Source organism: Syngnathus leptorhynchus, chromosome 8, assembly GCF_054491065.1.
Source record: "Syngnathus leptorhynchus isolate UIUO chromosome 8, UIUO_Slep, whole genome shotgun sequence".
Classification (NCBI taxonomy): Eukaryota; Metazoa; Chordata; class Actinopteri; order Syngnathiformes; family Syngnathidae; genus Syngnathus; species Syngnathus leptorhynchus.
In genome coordinates, this window is record NC_141202.1 from 12,463,339 (window position 1) to 12,474,403 (window position 11,065).

General features: G+C 52.2%; 7 non-coding genes and 33 pseudogenes across 7 annotated transcripts; all 40 read left to right on the top strand.

Moving 5' to 3' along the window:
• Positions 1-365: 365 nt before the first annotated feature.
• On the top strand, positions 366-485 carry LOC147053102 (5S ribosomal RNA; annotated as a pseudogene).
• Positions 486-797: 312 nt separating this feature from the next.
• LOC147053103 (5S ribosomal RNA) lies at positions 798-917 on the top strand (annotated as a pseudogene).
• Positions 918-1,033: 116 nt separating this feature from the next.
• Positions 1,034-1,153, top strand: LOC147053104 (5S ribosomal RNA; annotated as a pseudogene).
• Positions 1,154-1,269: 116 nt separating this feature from the next.
• Positions 1,270-1,389, top strand: LOC147053105 (5S ribosomal RNA; annotated as a pseudogene).
• Positions 1,390-1,514: 125 nt separating this feature from the next.
• LOC147053106 (5S ribosomal RNA) lies at positions 1,515-1,634 on the top strand. Its single transcript, XR_015067045.1, has one exon. It is a non-coding gene; the product is annotated as a 5S ribosomal RNA (ribosomal RNA).
• Positions 1,635-1,976: 342 nt separating this feature from the next.
• LOC147053107 (5S ribosomal RNA) lies at positions 1,977-2,096 on the top strand (annotated as a pseudogene).
• Positions 2,097-2,211: 115 nt separating this feature from the next.
• Positions 2,212-2,331, top strand: LOC147053108 (5S ribosomal RNA; annotated as a pseudogene).
• Positions 2,332-2,451: 120 nt separating this feature from the next.
• LOC147053109 (5S ribosomal RNA) lies at positions 2,452-2,571 on the top strand. The gene has a single exon (XR_015067188.1). It is a non-coding gene; the product is annotated as a 5S ribosomal RNA (ribosomal RNA).
• Positions 2,572-2,925: 354 nt separating this feature from the next.
• LOC147053110 (5S ribosomal RNA) lies at positions 2,926-3,045 on the top strand (annotated as a pseudogene).
• Positions 3,046-3,160: 115 nt separating this feature from the next.
• LOC147053111 (5S ribosomal RNA) lies at positions 3,161-3,280 on the top strand (annotated as a pseudogene).
• Positions 3,281-3,398: 118 nt separating this feature from the next.
• LOC147053112 (5S ribosomal RNA) lies at positions 3,399-3,518 on the top strand. Its single transcript, XR_015067046.1, has one exon. It is a non-coding gene; the product is annotated as a 5S ribosomal RNA (ribosomal RNA).
• Positions 3,519-3,634: 116 nt separating this feature from the next.
• On the top strand, positions 3,635-3,754 carry LOC147053113 (5S ribosomal RNA; annotated as a pseudogene).
• Positions 3,755-3,870: 116 nt separating this feature from the next.
• Positions 3,871-3,990, top strand: LOC147053114 (5S ribosomal RNA). Its single transcript, XR_015067124.1, has one exon. It is a non-coding gene; the product is annotated as a 5S ribosomal RNA (ribosomal RNA).
• A 117-nt stretch (positions 3,991-4,107) lies between these two features.
• On the top strand, positions 4,108-4,227 carry LOC147053115 (5S ribosomal RNA; annotated as a pseudogene).
• Positions 4,228-4,351: 124 nt separating this feature from the next.
• On the top strand, positions 4,352-4,471 carry LOC147053116 (5S ribosomal RNA). The gene has a single exon (XR_015067183.1). It is a non-coding gene; the product is annotated as a 5S ribosomal RNA (ribosomal RNA).
• A 116-nt stretch (positions 4,472-4,587) lies between these two features.
• Positions 4,588-4,707, top strand: LOC147053117 (5S ribosomal RNA). The gene has a single exon (XR_015067125.1). It is a non-coding gene; the product is annotated as a 5S ribosomal RNA (ribosomal RNA).
• Positions 4,708-4,824: 117 nt separating this feature from the next.
• On the top strand, positions 4,825-4,944 carry LOC147053118 (5S ribosomal RNA; annotated as a pseudogene).
• Positions 4,945-5,068: 124 nt separating this feature from the next.
• On the top strand, positions 5,069-5,178 carry LOC147053119 (5S ribosomal RNA; annotated as a pseudogene).
• Positions 5,179-5,294: 116 nt separating this feature from the next.
• On the top strand, positions 5,295-5,414 carry LOC147053120 (5S ribosomal RNA; annotated as a pseudogene).
• Positions 5,415-5,529: 115 nt separating this feature from the next.
• On the top strand, positions 5,530-5,649 carry LOC147053121 (5S ribosomal RNA; annotated as a pseudogene).
• Positions 5,650-5,764: 115 nt separating this feature from the next.
• Positions 5,765-5,884, top strand: LOC147053122 (5S ribosomal RNA; annotated as a pseudogene).
• Positions 5,885-6,000: 116 nt separating this feature from the next.
• Positions 6,001-6,120, top strand: LOC147053123 (5S ribosomal RNA; annotated as a pseudogene).
• A 115-nt stretch (positions 6,121-6,235) lies between these two features.
• Positions 6,236-6,355, top strand: LOC147053124 (5S ribosomal RNA; annotated as a pseudogene).
• Positions 6,356-6,470: 115 nt separating this feature from the next.
• Positions 6,471-6,590, top strand: LOC147053125 (5S ribosomal RNA; annotated as a pseudogene).
• A 118-nt stretch (positions 6,591-6,708) lies between these two features.
• LOC147053126 (5S ribosomal RNA) lies at positions 6,709-6,828 on the top strand (annotated as a pseudogene).
• Positions 6,829-7,140: 312 nt separating this feature from the next.
• Positions 7,141-7,260, top strand: LOC147053127 (5S ribosomal RNA). The gene has a single exon (XR_015067047.1). It is a non-coding gene; the product is annotated as a 5S ribosomal RNA (ribosomal RNA).
• Positions 7,261-7,376: 116 nt separating this feature from the next.
• LOC147053128 (5S ribosomal RNA) lies at positions 7,377-7,496 on the top strand (annotated as a pseudogene).
• A 119-nt stretch (positions 7,497-7,615) lies between these two features.
• LOC147053129 (5S ribosomal RNA) lies at positions 7,616-7,735 on the top strand (annotated as a pseudogene).
• Positions 7,736-7,863: 128 nt separating this feature from the next.
• LOC147053130 (5S ribosomal RNA) lies at positions 7,864-7,983 on the top strand (annotated as a pseudogene).
• A 342-nt stretch (positions 7,984-8,325) lies between these two features.
• LOC147053131 (5S ribosomal RNA) lies at positions 8,326-8,445 on the top strand (annotated as a pseudogene).
• Positions 8,446-8,560: 115 nt separating this feature from the next.
• On the top strand, positions 8,561-8,680 carry LOC147053132 (5S ribosomal RNA; annotated as a pseudogene).
• A 118-nt stretch (positions 8,681-8,798) lies between these two features.
• LOC147053133 (5S ribosomal RNA) lies at positions 8,799-8,918 on the top strand (annotated as a pseudogene).
• Positions 8,919-9,034: 116 nt separating this feature from the next.
• On the top strand, positions 9,035-9,154 carry LOC147053134 (5S ribosomal RNA; annotated as a pseudogene).
• Positions 9,155-9,271: 117 nt separating this feature from the next.
• Positions 9,272-9,391, top strand: LOC147053135 (5S ribosomal RNA; annotated as a pseudogene).
• Positions 9,392-9,516: 125 nt separating this feature from the next.
• On the top strand, positions 9,517-9,636 carry LOC147053136 (5S ribosomal RNA; annotated as a pseudogene).
• A 127-nt stretch (positions 9,637-9,763) lies between these two features.
• LOC147053137 (5S ribosomal RNA) lies at positions 9,764-9,883 on the top strand (annotated as a pseudogene).
• A 115-nt stretch (positions 9,884-9,998) lies between these two features.
• LOC147053138 (5S ribosomal RNA) lies at positions 9,999-10,118 on the top strand (annotated as a pseudogene).
• Positions 10,119-10,238: 120 nt separating this feature from the next.
• Positions 10,239-10,352, top strand: LOC147053139 (5S ribosomal RNA; annotated as a pseudogene).
• Positions 10,353-10,695: 343 nt separating this feature from the next.
• On the top strand, positions 10,696-10,805 carry LOC147053140 (5S ribosomal RNA; annotated as a pseudogene).
• Positions 10,806-10,921: 116 nt separating this feature from the next.
• On the top strand, positions 10,922-11,041 carry LOC147053141 (5S ribosomal RNA; annotated as a pseudogene).
• The last annotated feature ends 24 nt before the right edge of the window (positions 11,042-11,065 follow it).

Consider the following 11,065-nt stretch of genomic DNA (forward strand, 5'->3'; position numbering starts at 1 on the left):
CCTGGTTACTACTTGAATGGGAGAATGCCTGGGAATACCAGTTGCTAAAAGCCTATTTTTACCACCCCACGTCGATTGTGAAAGGAAAGCGATTGTGGCGATTGTGTCTATAAAATGCACAACTTTGATGATTTTGGCGGCTTACGGCCATACTACCCTGAGAACGCCCGATCTCGGAAGCTGAAGCAGGGTCAATCCTGGCTAGTACTTGGATGGGGGACCGCCTGGGAATACCAGGTGCTGAAAGCCTTTTTTTACCCCCCCCACGTCGATTGTGAAAGGAAAGCCATCAAGTACCGCCGTTGCTTGGCACGGTTTCAGGGGCGATTGTGTCTATAAAATGCAAAGCTTTGGTGAGTTTGACGGCTTACGGCCATACTACCCTGAAAATGCCCAATCTCGTCCGATCTCGGTAGCTAAAGCAGGGTCGGGCCTGGTTAGTACTTGAATGGGAGGCCGCCTGGGAATACCAGGTGCTGAAAGCCTATTTTTACCACCCCACGTCGATTGTGAAAGGAAAGCGATTGTGGCGATTGTGTCTATAAAATGCACAACTTTGATGAGTTTGACGGCTCACGGCCATACTACCCTGAGAACGCCCGATCTCGGAAGCTGAAGCAGGGTCAAACATGGCTAGTACTTGGATGGGAGACCGCCTGGGAATACCAGGTGCTGAAAGCCTTTTTTAGCCCCCCCCACGTCGATTGTGAAAGGAAAGCCATCAAGTACCGCCGTTGCTTGTCACGGTTTCAGGGGCGATTGTGTCTATAAAATGCAAAACTTTGGTGAGCTTGACGGCTTACGGCCATACTACCCTGAGAACGCCCGATCTCGTCTGATCTTGGAAGCTTAAGCAGGGTCGGGCCTGGTTAGTACTTGAATGGGAGACCGCCTGGGAATACCAGGTGCTGAAAGCCTTTTTTTTACCCCCCCACGTCGATTGTGAAAGGAAAGCCATCAAGTACCGCCGTTGCTTGGCACGGTTTCAGGGGCGATTGTGTCTATAAAATGCAAAACTTTGGTTTGTTTGACGGCTTACGGCCATACTACCCTGAGAACGCCCGATCTCGTCCGATCTCGGAAGCTAAAGCAGGGTCGGACCTGGTTAGTACTTGAATGGGAGACCGCCTGGGAATACCAGGTGCTGAAAGCCTTTTTTTTACCCCCCCACGTCGATTGTGAAAGGAAAGCCATCAAGTACCGCCGTTGCTTGGCACGGTTTCAGGGGTGATTGTGTCTATAAAATGCAAAACTTTGGTGAGTTTGACGGCTTACGGCCAAACTACCCTGAGAACGCCCGATCTCGTCCGATCTCGGTAGCTAAAGCAGGGCCGGGCCTGGTTAGTACTTGAATGGGAGACCGCCTGGGAATACCAGGTGCTGAAAGCCATTTTTTACACCCCCCCCCCCCCCCACGTCGATTGTGAAAGGAAAGCCATCAAGTACCGTCGTTGCTTGGCACGGTTTCAGGGGCGATTGTGTCTATAAAATGCAAAACTTTGGTGAGCTTGACGGCTTACGGCCATACTACCCTGAGAACGCCCGATCTCGTCCGATCTCGGAAGCTTAAGCAGGGTCGGGCCTGGTTAGTACTTGAATGGGAGACCGCCTGGGAATACCAGGTGCTGAAAGCCTTTTTTTTACCCCCCCACGTCGATTGTGAAAGGAAAGCCATCAAGTACCGCCGTTGCTTGGCACGGTTTCAGGGGCGATTGTGTCTATAAAATGCAAAACTTTGGTGGGTTTGACGGCTTACGGCCATACTACCCTGAGAACGCCCGATCTCGGAAGCTGAAGCAGGGTCGGGCCTGTTTAGTCCTTGAATGGGAGACCGCCTGGGACTACCAGGTGCTGAAAGCCTATTTTTACCCCCCCCACGTCGATTGTGAAAGGAAAGCCATCAAGTACCGCCATTGCTTGGCACGGTTTCAGGGGCGATTGTGTCTATAAAATGCAAAACTTTGGTGAATCTCACGGCTTACGGGCATACTACCCTGAGAACGCCCGATCTCGTCCGATCTCGGAAGCTAAAGCAGGGTCGGGCCTGGTTAGTACTTGAATGGGAGACCGCCTGGGAATACCAGGTGCGGAAAGCCTATTTTTACCACCCCACGTCGATTGTGAAAGGAAAGCCATCAAGTAACGCCGTTGCTTGGCACGGTTTCAGAGGCGATTGTGTCCATAAAATGCAAAACTTTGGTGAGTTTGACGGCTTACGGCCATACTGCCCTGAAAACGCCCGATATCATCCGATCTCGGAAGCTAAAGCAGGGTCGGGCCTGGTTAGTACTTGAATGGGAGACCGCCTGGGAATACCAGGAGCTGAAAGCCTTTTTTTACCCCCCCCCCCCACGTCGATTGTGAAAGGAAAGCCATCAAGTACCGCCGTTGCTTGGCACGGTTTCAGGGGCGATTGTGTCTATAAAATGCAAAACTTTGGAGGGTTTGACGGCTTACGGCCATACTACCTTGAGAACGCCCGATCTCGTCCGATCTCGGAAGTTAAAGCAGGGTCGGGCCTGGTTAGTACTTGGATGGGAGACCGCCTGGGAATACCAGGTGCTGAAAGCCTTTTTTTACCCCCCCCCCACGTCGATTGTGAAAGGAAAGCCATCAAGTACCGCCGTTGCTTGGCACGGTTTCAGGGGCGATTGTGTCTATAAAATGCAAAGCTTTGGAGAGTTTGACGGCTTACGGCCATACTACCCTGAGAACGCCCGATATCGTCTGATCTCGGAAGCTAAAGCAGTGTCGGGCCTGGTTACTACTTGAATGGGAGAATGCCTGGGAATACCAGTTGCTGAAAGCCTTTTTTTACCCCCCCCACGTCGATTGTGAAAGGAAAGCCATCAAGTACCGCCGTTGCTTGGCACGGTTTCAGGGGCGATTGTGTCTATAAAATGCAAAACTTTGGTGAACCTGACGGCTTACGGCCATACTACCCTGAGAACGCCCGATCTCGTCCGATCTCGGAAGCTAAAGCAGGGTCGGGCCTGGTTAGTACTTGAATGGGAGACCGCCTGGGAATACCAGGTGCGGAAAGCCTATTTTTACCACCCCACGTCGATTGTGAAAGGAAAGCCATCAAGTAACGCCATTGCTTGGCACGGTTTCAGGGGCGATTGTGTCCATAAAGTGCAAAACTTTGGTGAGTTTGACGGCTTACGGCCATACTGCCCTGAAAACGCCCGATATCATCCGATCTCGGAAGCTAAAGCAGGGTCGGGCCTTGTTAGTACTTGAATGGGAGACCGCCTGGGAATACCAGGAGCTGAAAGCCTTTTTTTACCCCCCCCCCACGTCGATTGTGAAAGGAAAGCCATCAAGTACCGCCGTTGCTTGGCACGGTTTCAGGGGCGATTGTGTCTATAAAATGCAAAACTTTGGAGAGCTTGACGGCTTACGGCCATACTACCCTGAGAACGCCCGATCTCGTCCGATCTCGGAAGCTTAAGCAGGGTCGGGCCTGGTTAGTACTTGAATGGGAGACCGCCTGGGAATACCAGGTGCTGAAAGCCTTTTTTTTAACCCCCCACGTCGATTGTGAAAGGAAAGCCATCAAGTACCGCCGTTGCTTCGCACGGTTTCAGGGGCGATTGTGTCTATAAAATGCAAAACTTTGGTGGGTTTGACGGCTTACGGCCATACTACCTTGAGAACGCCCGATCTCGTCCGATCTCGGAAGCTAAAGCAGGGTCAGGCCAAGTTAGTACTTGAATGGGAGACCGCCTGGGAATACCAGGTGCTGAAAGCCTTTTTTTTACCCCCCCACGTCGATTGTGAAAGGAAAGCCATCAAGTACCGCCGTTGCTTGGCACGGTTTCAGGGGCGATTGTGTCTATATAATGCAAAACTTTGGTGGGTTTGTCGGCTTACGGCCATACTACCCTGAGAACGCCCGATCTCGTCCGATCTCGGAAGCTAAAGCAGGGTCGGGCCTGGTTAGTACTTGAATGGGAGACCGCCTGGGAATACCAGGTGCTGAAAGCCTATTTTTACCCCCCCCCACGTCGATTGTGAAAGGAAAGCCATCAAGTACCGCCGTTGCTTGGCACGGTTTCAGGGGTGATTGTGTCTATAAAATGCAAAACGTTGGTGAGTTTGACGGCTTACGGCCAAACTACCCTGAGAACGCCCGATCTCGTCCGATCTCGGTAGTTAAAGCAGGGCCGGGCCTGGTTAGTACTTGAATGGGAGACCGCCTGGGAATACCAGGTGCTGAAAGCCATTTTTTACACACACACCCCCCCCACGTCGATTGTGAAAGGAAAGCCATCAAGTACCGCCGTTGCTTGGCACGGTTTCAGGGGCGATTGTGTCTATAAAATGCAAAACTTTGGTGAGCTTGACGGCTTACGGCCATACTACCCTGAGAACGCCCGATCTCGTCCGATCTCGGAAGCTTAAGCAGGGTCGGGCCTGGTTAGTACCTGAATGGGAGACCGCCTGGGAATACCAGGTGCTGAAAGCCTTTTTTTTAACCCCCCACGTCGATTGTGAAAGGAAAGCCATCAAGTACCGCCGTTGCTTGGCACGGTTTCAGGGGCGATTGTGTCTATAAAATGCAAAACTTTGGTGGGTTTGTCGGCTTACGGCCATACTACCCTGAGAACGCCCGATCTCGTCCGATCTCGGAAGCTAAAGCAGGGTCGGGCCTGGTTAGTACTTGAATGGGAGACCGCCTGGGAATACCAGGTGCTGAAAGCCTATTTTTACCCCCCCCCACGTCGATTGTGAAAGGAAAGCCATCAAGTACCGCCGTTGCTTGGCACGGTTTCAGGGGTGATTGTGTCTATAAAATGCAAAACTTTGGTGAGTTTGACGGCTTATGGCCAAACTACCCTGAGAACGCCCGATCTCGTCCGATCTCGGTAGCTAAAGCAGGGCCGGGCCTGGTTAGTACTTGAATGGGAGACCGCCTGGGAATACCAGGTGCTGAAAGCCATTTTTTACACACAAACCCCCCCCACGTCGATTGTGAAAGGAAAGCCATCAAGTACCGCCGTTGCTTGGCACGGTTTCAGGGGCGATTGTGTCTATAAAATGCAAAACTTTGGTGAACCTGACGGCTTACGGCCATACTACCCTGAGAACGCCCGATCTCGGAAGCTGAAGCAGGGTCAAGCCTGGCTAGTACTTGGATGGGGGACCGCCTGGGAATACCAGGTGCTGAAAGCCTTTTTTTACCCCCCCCACGTCGATTGTGAAAGGAAAGCCATCAAGTACCGCCGTTGCTTGGCACGGTTTTAGGGGCGATTGTGTCTATAAAATGCAAAACTTTGGTGAGCTTCACGGCTTACGGCCATACTACCCTGAGAACGCCCGATCTCGTCCGATCTCGGAAGCTAAAGCAGGGTCGGGCCTGCTTAGTACTTGAATGGGAGACCGCCTGGGAATACCAGGTGCGGAAAGCCTATTTTTACCACCCCACGTCGATTGTGAAAGGAAAGCCATCAAGTAACGCCGTTGCTTGGCACGGTTTCAGGGGCGATTGTGTCTATAAAATGCAAAACTTTGGTGAGTTTGACGGCTTACGGCCATACTGCCCTGAAAACGCCCGATATCGTCCGATCTCGGAAGCTAAAGCAGGGTTGGGCCTGGTTAGTACTTGAATGGGAGACCGCCTGGGAATACCAGGTGCTGAAAGCCTTTTTTTACCCCCCCACGTCGATTGTGAAAGGAAAGCCATCAAGTACCGCCGTTGCTTGGCACGGTTTCTGGGGCGATTGTGTCTATAAAATGCAAAACTTTGGTGAGCCTGACGGCTTACGGCCATACTACCTTGAGAACGCCCGATCTCGTCCGATCTCGGAAGCTAAAGCAGGGTCAGGCCAAGTTAGTACTTGAATGGGAGACCGCCTGGGAATACCAGGTGCTGAAAGCCTTTTTTTTACCCCCCCACGTCGATTGTGAAAGGAAAGCCATCAAGTACCGCCGTTGCTTGGCACGGTTTCAGGGGCGATTGTGTCTATAAAATGCAAAACTTTGGTGAGCTTCACGGCTTACGGCCATACTACCCTGAGAACGCCCGATCTCGTCCGATCTCGGAAGCTAAAGCAGGGTCGGGCCTGCTTAGTACTTGAATGGGAGACCGCCTGGGAATACCAGGTGCGGAAAGCCTATTTTTACCACCCCACGTCGATTGTGAAAGGAAAGCCATCAAGTAACGCCGTTGCTTGGCACGGTTTCAGGGGCGATTGTGTCTATAAAATGCAAAACTTTGGTGAGTTTGACGGCTTACGGCCATACTGCCCTGAAAACGCCCGATATCGTCCGATCTCGGAAGCTAAAGCAGGGTTGGGCCTGGTTAGTACTTGAATGGGAGACCGCCTGGGAATACCAGGTGCTGAAAGCCTTTTTTTACCCCCCCACGTCGATTGTGAAAGGAAAGCCATCAAGTACCGCCGTTGCTTGGCACGGTTTCATGGGCGATTGTGTCTATAAAATGCAAAACTTTGGTGGGTTTGACGGCTTACGGCCATTCTACCTTGAGAACGCTCGATCTCGTCCGATCTCGGAAGTTAAAGCAGGGTCGGGCCTGGTTAGTACCTGGATGGGAGACCGCCTGCGAATACCAGGTGCTGAAAGCCTTTTTTTACCCCCCCCCCACGTCGATTGTGAAAGGAAAGCCATCAAGTACCGCCGTTGCTTGGCTCGGTTTCAGGGGCGATTGTGTCTATAAAATGCAAAACTTTGGTGAGTTTGACGGCTTACGGCCATACTACCCTGAAAACGCCCAATCTCGTCCGATCTCGGTAGCTAAAGCAGGGTCGGGCCTGGTTAGTACTTGAATAGGAGACCGCCTGGGAATACCAGGTGCTGAAAGCCTATTTTTACCACCCCACGTCGATTGTGAAAGGAAAACGATTGTGGCGATTGTGTCTATAAAATGCACAACTTTGATGAGTTTGACGGCTTACGGCCATACTACCCTGAGAACGCCCGATCTCGGGAGCTGAAGCAGGGTCAAGCCTGGCTAGTACTTGGATGGGAGACCGCCTGGGAATACCAGGTGCTGAAAGCCTTTTTTTACCCCCCACACGTCGATTGTGAAAGGAAAGCCATCAAGTACCGCCGTTGCTTGGCACGGTTTCAGGGGCGATTGTGTCTATAAAATGCAAAACTTTGGTGAGTTTGACGGCTTACGGCCATACTACCCTGAGAACGCCCGATCTCGTCCGATCTCGGAAGCTTAAGCAGGGTCGGGCCTGGTTAGTACTTGAATGGGAGACCGCCTGGGAATACCAGGTGCTGAAAGCCTTTTTTTTACCCCCCCATGTCGATTGTGAAAGGAAAGCCATCAAGTACCGCCGTTGCTTGGCACGGTTTCAGGGGCGATTGTGTCTATAAAATGCAAAACTTTGGTGCATTTGACGGCTTACGGCCATACTACCCTGAGAACGCCCGATCTCGTCCGATCTCGGAAGCTGAAGCAGTGTCGGGCCTGGTTAGTACTTGAATGGGAGACCGCCTGGGAATACCAGGTGCTGAAAGCCTATTTTTACCCCCCCCCACGTCGATTGTGAAAGGAAAGCCATCAAGTACCGCCGTTGCTTGGCACGGTTTTTGAGGGGTGATTGTGTCTATAAAATGCAAAATTTTGGTGAGTTTGACGGCTTACGGCCAAACTACCCTGAGAACGCCCGATCTCGTCCGATCTCGGTAGCTAAAGCAGGGCCGGGCCTGGTTAGTACTTGAATGGGAGACCGCCTGGGAATACCAGGTGGCGAAAGCCATTTTTGACACCCCCCCCCCCCCCCCCCACGTCGATTGTGAAAGGAAAGCCATCAAGTACCGCCGTTGCTTGGCACGGTTTCAGGGGCGATTGTGTCTATAAAATGCAAAACTTTGGTGAGCTTGACGGCTTACGGCCATACTACCCTGAGAACGCCCGATCTCGTCCGATCTCGGAAGCTTAAGCAGGGTCGGGCCTGTTTAGTACTTGAATGGGAGACCGCCTGGGAATACCAGGTGCTGAAAGCCTTTTTTTTACCCCCCCACGTCGATTGTGAAAGGAAAGCCATCAAGTACCGCCGTTGCTTGGCCTGGTTTCAGGGGCGATTGTGTCTATAAAATGCAAAACTTTGTTGGGTTTGACGGCTTACGGCCATACTACCCTGAGAACGCCCGATCTCGGAAGCTGAAGCAGGGTCGGGCCTGTTTAGTCCTTGAATGGGAGACCGCCTGGGACTACCAGGTGCTAAAAGCCTATTTTTACCCCCCCCACGTCGATTGTGAAAGGAAAGCCATCAAGTACCGCCATTGCTTGGCACGGTTTCAGGGGCGATTTTGTCTATAAAATGCAAAACTTTGGTGAACCTGACGGCTTACGGCCATACTACCCTGAGAACGCCCGATCTCGTCCGATCTCGGAAGCTAAAGCAGGGTCGGGCCTGGTTAGTACTTGAATGGGAGACCGCCTGGGAATACCAGGTGCGGAAAGCCTATTTTTACCACCCCACGTCGATTGTGAAAGGAAAGCCATCAATTTACGCCATTGCTTGGCACGGTTTCAGGGGCGATTGTGTCCATAAAATGCAAAACTTTGGTGAGTTTGACGGCTTACGGCCATACTGCCCTGAAAACGCCCGATATCATCCGATCTCGGAAGCTAATGCAGGGTCGGGCCTGGTTAGTACTTGAATGGGAGACCGCCTGGGAATACCAGGAGCTGAAAGCCTTTTTTTACCCCCCCCCCACGTCGATTGTGAAAGGAAAGCCATCAAGTACCGCCGTTGCTTGGCACGGTTTCAGGGGCGATTGTGTCTATAAAATGCAAAACTTTGGTGAGCTTGACGGCTTACGGCCATACTACCCTGAGAACGCCCGATCTCGTCCGATCTCGGAAGCTTAAGCAGGGTCGGGCCTGGTTAGTACTTGAATGGGAGACCGCCTGGGAATACCAGGATCTGAAAGCCTTTTTTTTAACCCCCCACGTCGATTGTGAAAGGAAAGCCATCAAGTACCGCCGTTGCTTCGCACGGTTTCAGGGGCGATTGTGTCTATAAAATGCAAAACTTTGGTGGGTTTGACGGCTTACGGCCATACTACCTTGAGAACGCCCGATCTCGTCCGATCTCGGAAGCTAAAGCAGGGTCGGACCTGGTTAGTACTTGAATGGGAGACCGCCTGGGAATACCAGGTGCTGAAAGCCTATTTTTACCCCCCCCCACGTCGATTGTGAAAGGAAAGCCATCAAGTACCGCCGTTGCTTGGCACGGTTTCAGGGGCGATTGTGTCTATAAAATGCAAAACTTTGGTGGGTTTGTCGGCTTACGGCCATACTACCCTGAGAACGCCCGATCTCGTCCGATCTCGGTAGCTAAAGCAGGGCCGGGCCTGGTTAGTACTTGAATGCGAGACCGCCTGGGAATACCAGGTGCTGAAAGCCATTTTTTACACACACTCCCCCCCCCACGTCGGTTGTGAAAGGAAAGCCATCAAGTACCGCCGTTGCTTGGCACGGTTTCAGGGGTGATTGTGTCTATAAAATGCAAAACTTTGGTGAGCTTGACGGCTTACGGCCATACTACCCTGAGAACGCCCGATCTCGTCCGATCTCGGTAGCTAAAGCAGGGCCGGGCCTGGTTAGTACTTGAATGGGAGACCGCCTGGGAATACCAGGTGCTGAAAGCCATTTTTTACACACACACCCCCCCCCCCACGTCGATTGTGAAAGGAAAGCCATCAAGTACCGCCGTTGCTTGGCACCGTTTCAGGGGCGATTGTGTCTATAAAATGCAAAACTTTGGTAAACCTGACGGCTTACGGCCATACTACCCTGAGAACGCCCGATCTCGTCCGATCTCGGAAGCTAAAGCAGGGTCGGGCCTGGTTAGTACTTGAATGGGAGACCGCCTGGGAATACCAGGTGCGGAAAGCCTATTTTTACCACCCCACGTCGATTGTGAAAGGAAAGCCATCAAGTAACGCCGTTGCTTGGCACGGTTTCAGGGGCGATTGTGTCCATAAAATGCAAAACTTTGGTGAGTTTGACGGCTTACGGCCATACTGCCCTGAAAACGCCCGATATCATCCGATCTCGGAAGCTAAAGCAGGGTCGGGCCTGGTTAGTACTTGAATGGGAGACCGCCTGGGAATACCAGGAGCTGAAAGCCTTTTTTTACCCCCCCCCCCCACGTCGATTGTGAAAGGAAAGCCATCAAGTACCGCCGTTGCTTGGCACGGTTTCAGGGGCGATTGTGTCTATAAAATGCAAAACTTTGGTGAGCTTGACGGCTTACGGCCATACTACCCTGAGAACGCCCGATCTCGTCCGATCGCTTAAGCAGGGTCGGGCCTGGTTAGTACTTGAATGGGAGACCGCCTGGGAATACCAGGTGCTGAAAGCCTTTTTTTTACCCCCCCACGTCGATTGTGAAAGGAAAGCCATCAAGTACCGCCGTTGCTTGGCACGGTTTCAGGGGCGATTGTGTCTATAAAATGCAAAACTTTGGTGGGTTTGACGGCTTACGGCCATACTACCCTGAGAACGCCCGATCTCGGAAGCTGAAGCAGGGTCGGGCCTGTTTAGTCCTTGAATGGGAGACCGCCTGGGACTACCAGGTGCTGAAAGCCTATTTTTACCCCCCCCCACGTCGATTGTGAGAGGAAAGCCATCAAGTACCGCCGTTGCTTGGCACGGTTTCAGGGGCGATTGTGTCTATAAAATGCAAAACTTTGGTGAACCTGACGGCTTACGGCCATACTACCCTGAGAACGCCCGATCTCGGAAGCTGAAGCAGGGTCAAGCCTGGCTAGTACTTGGATGGGGGACCGCCTGGGAATACCAGGTGCTGAAAGCCTTTTTTTACCCCCCCCACGTCGATTGTGAAAGGAAAGCCATCAAGTACCGCCGTTGCTTGGCACGGTTTCAGGGGCGATTGTGTCTATAAAATGCAAAACTTTGATGAACCTGACGGCTTACGGCCATACTACCCTGAGAACGCCCGATCTCGTCCGATCTCGGAAGCTAAAGCAGGGTCGGGCCTGGTTAGTACTTGAATGGGAGACCGCCTGGGAATACCAGGTGCGGAAAGCCTATTTTTACCACCCCACGTCGATT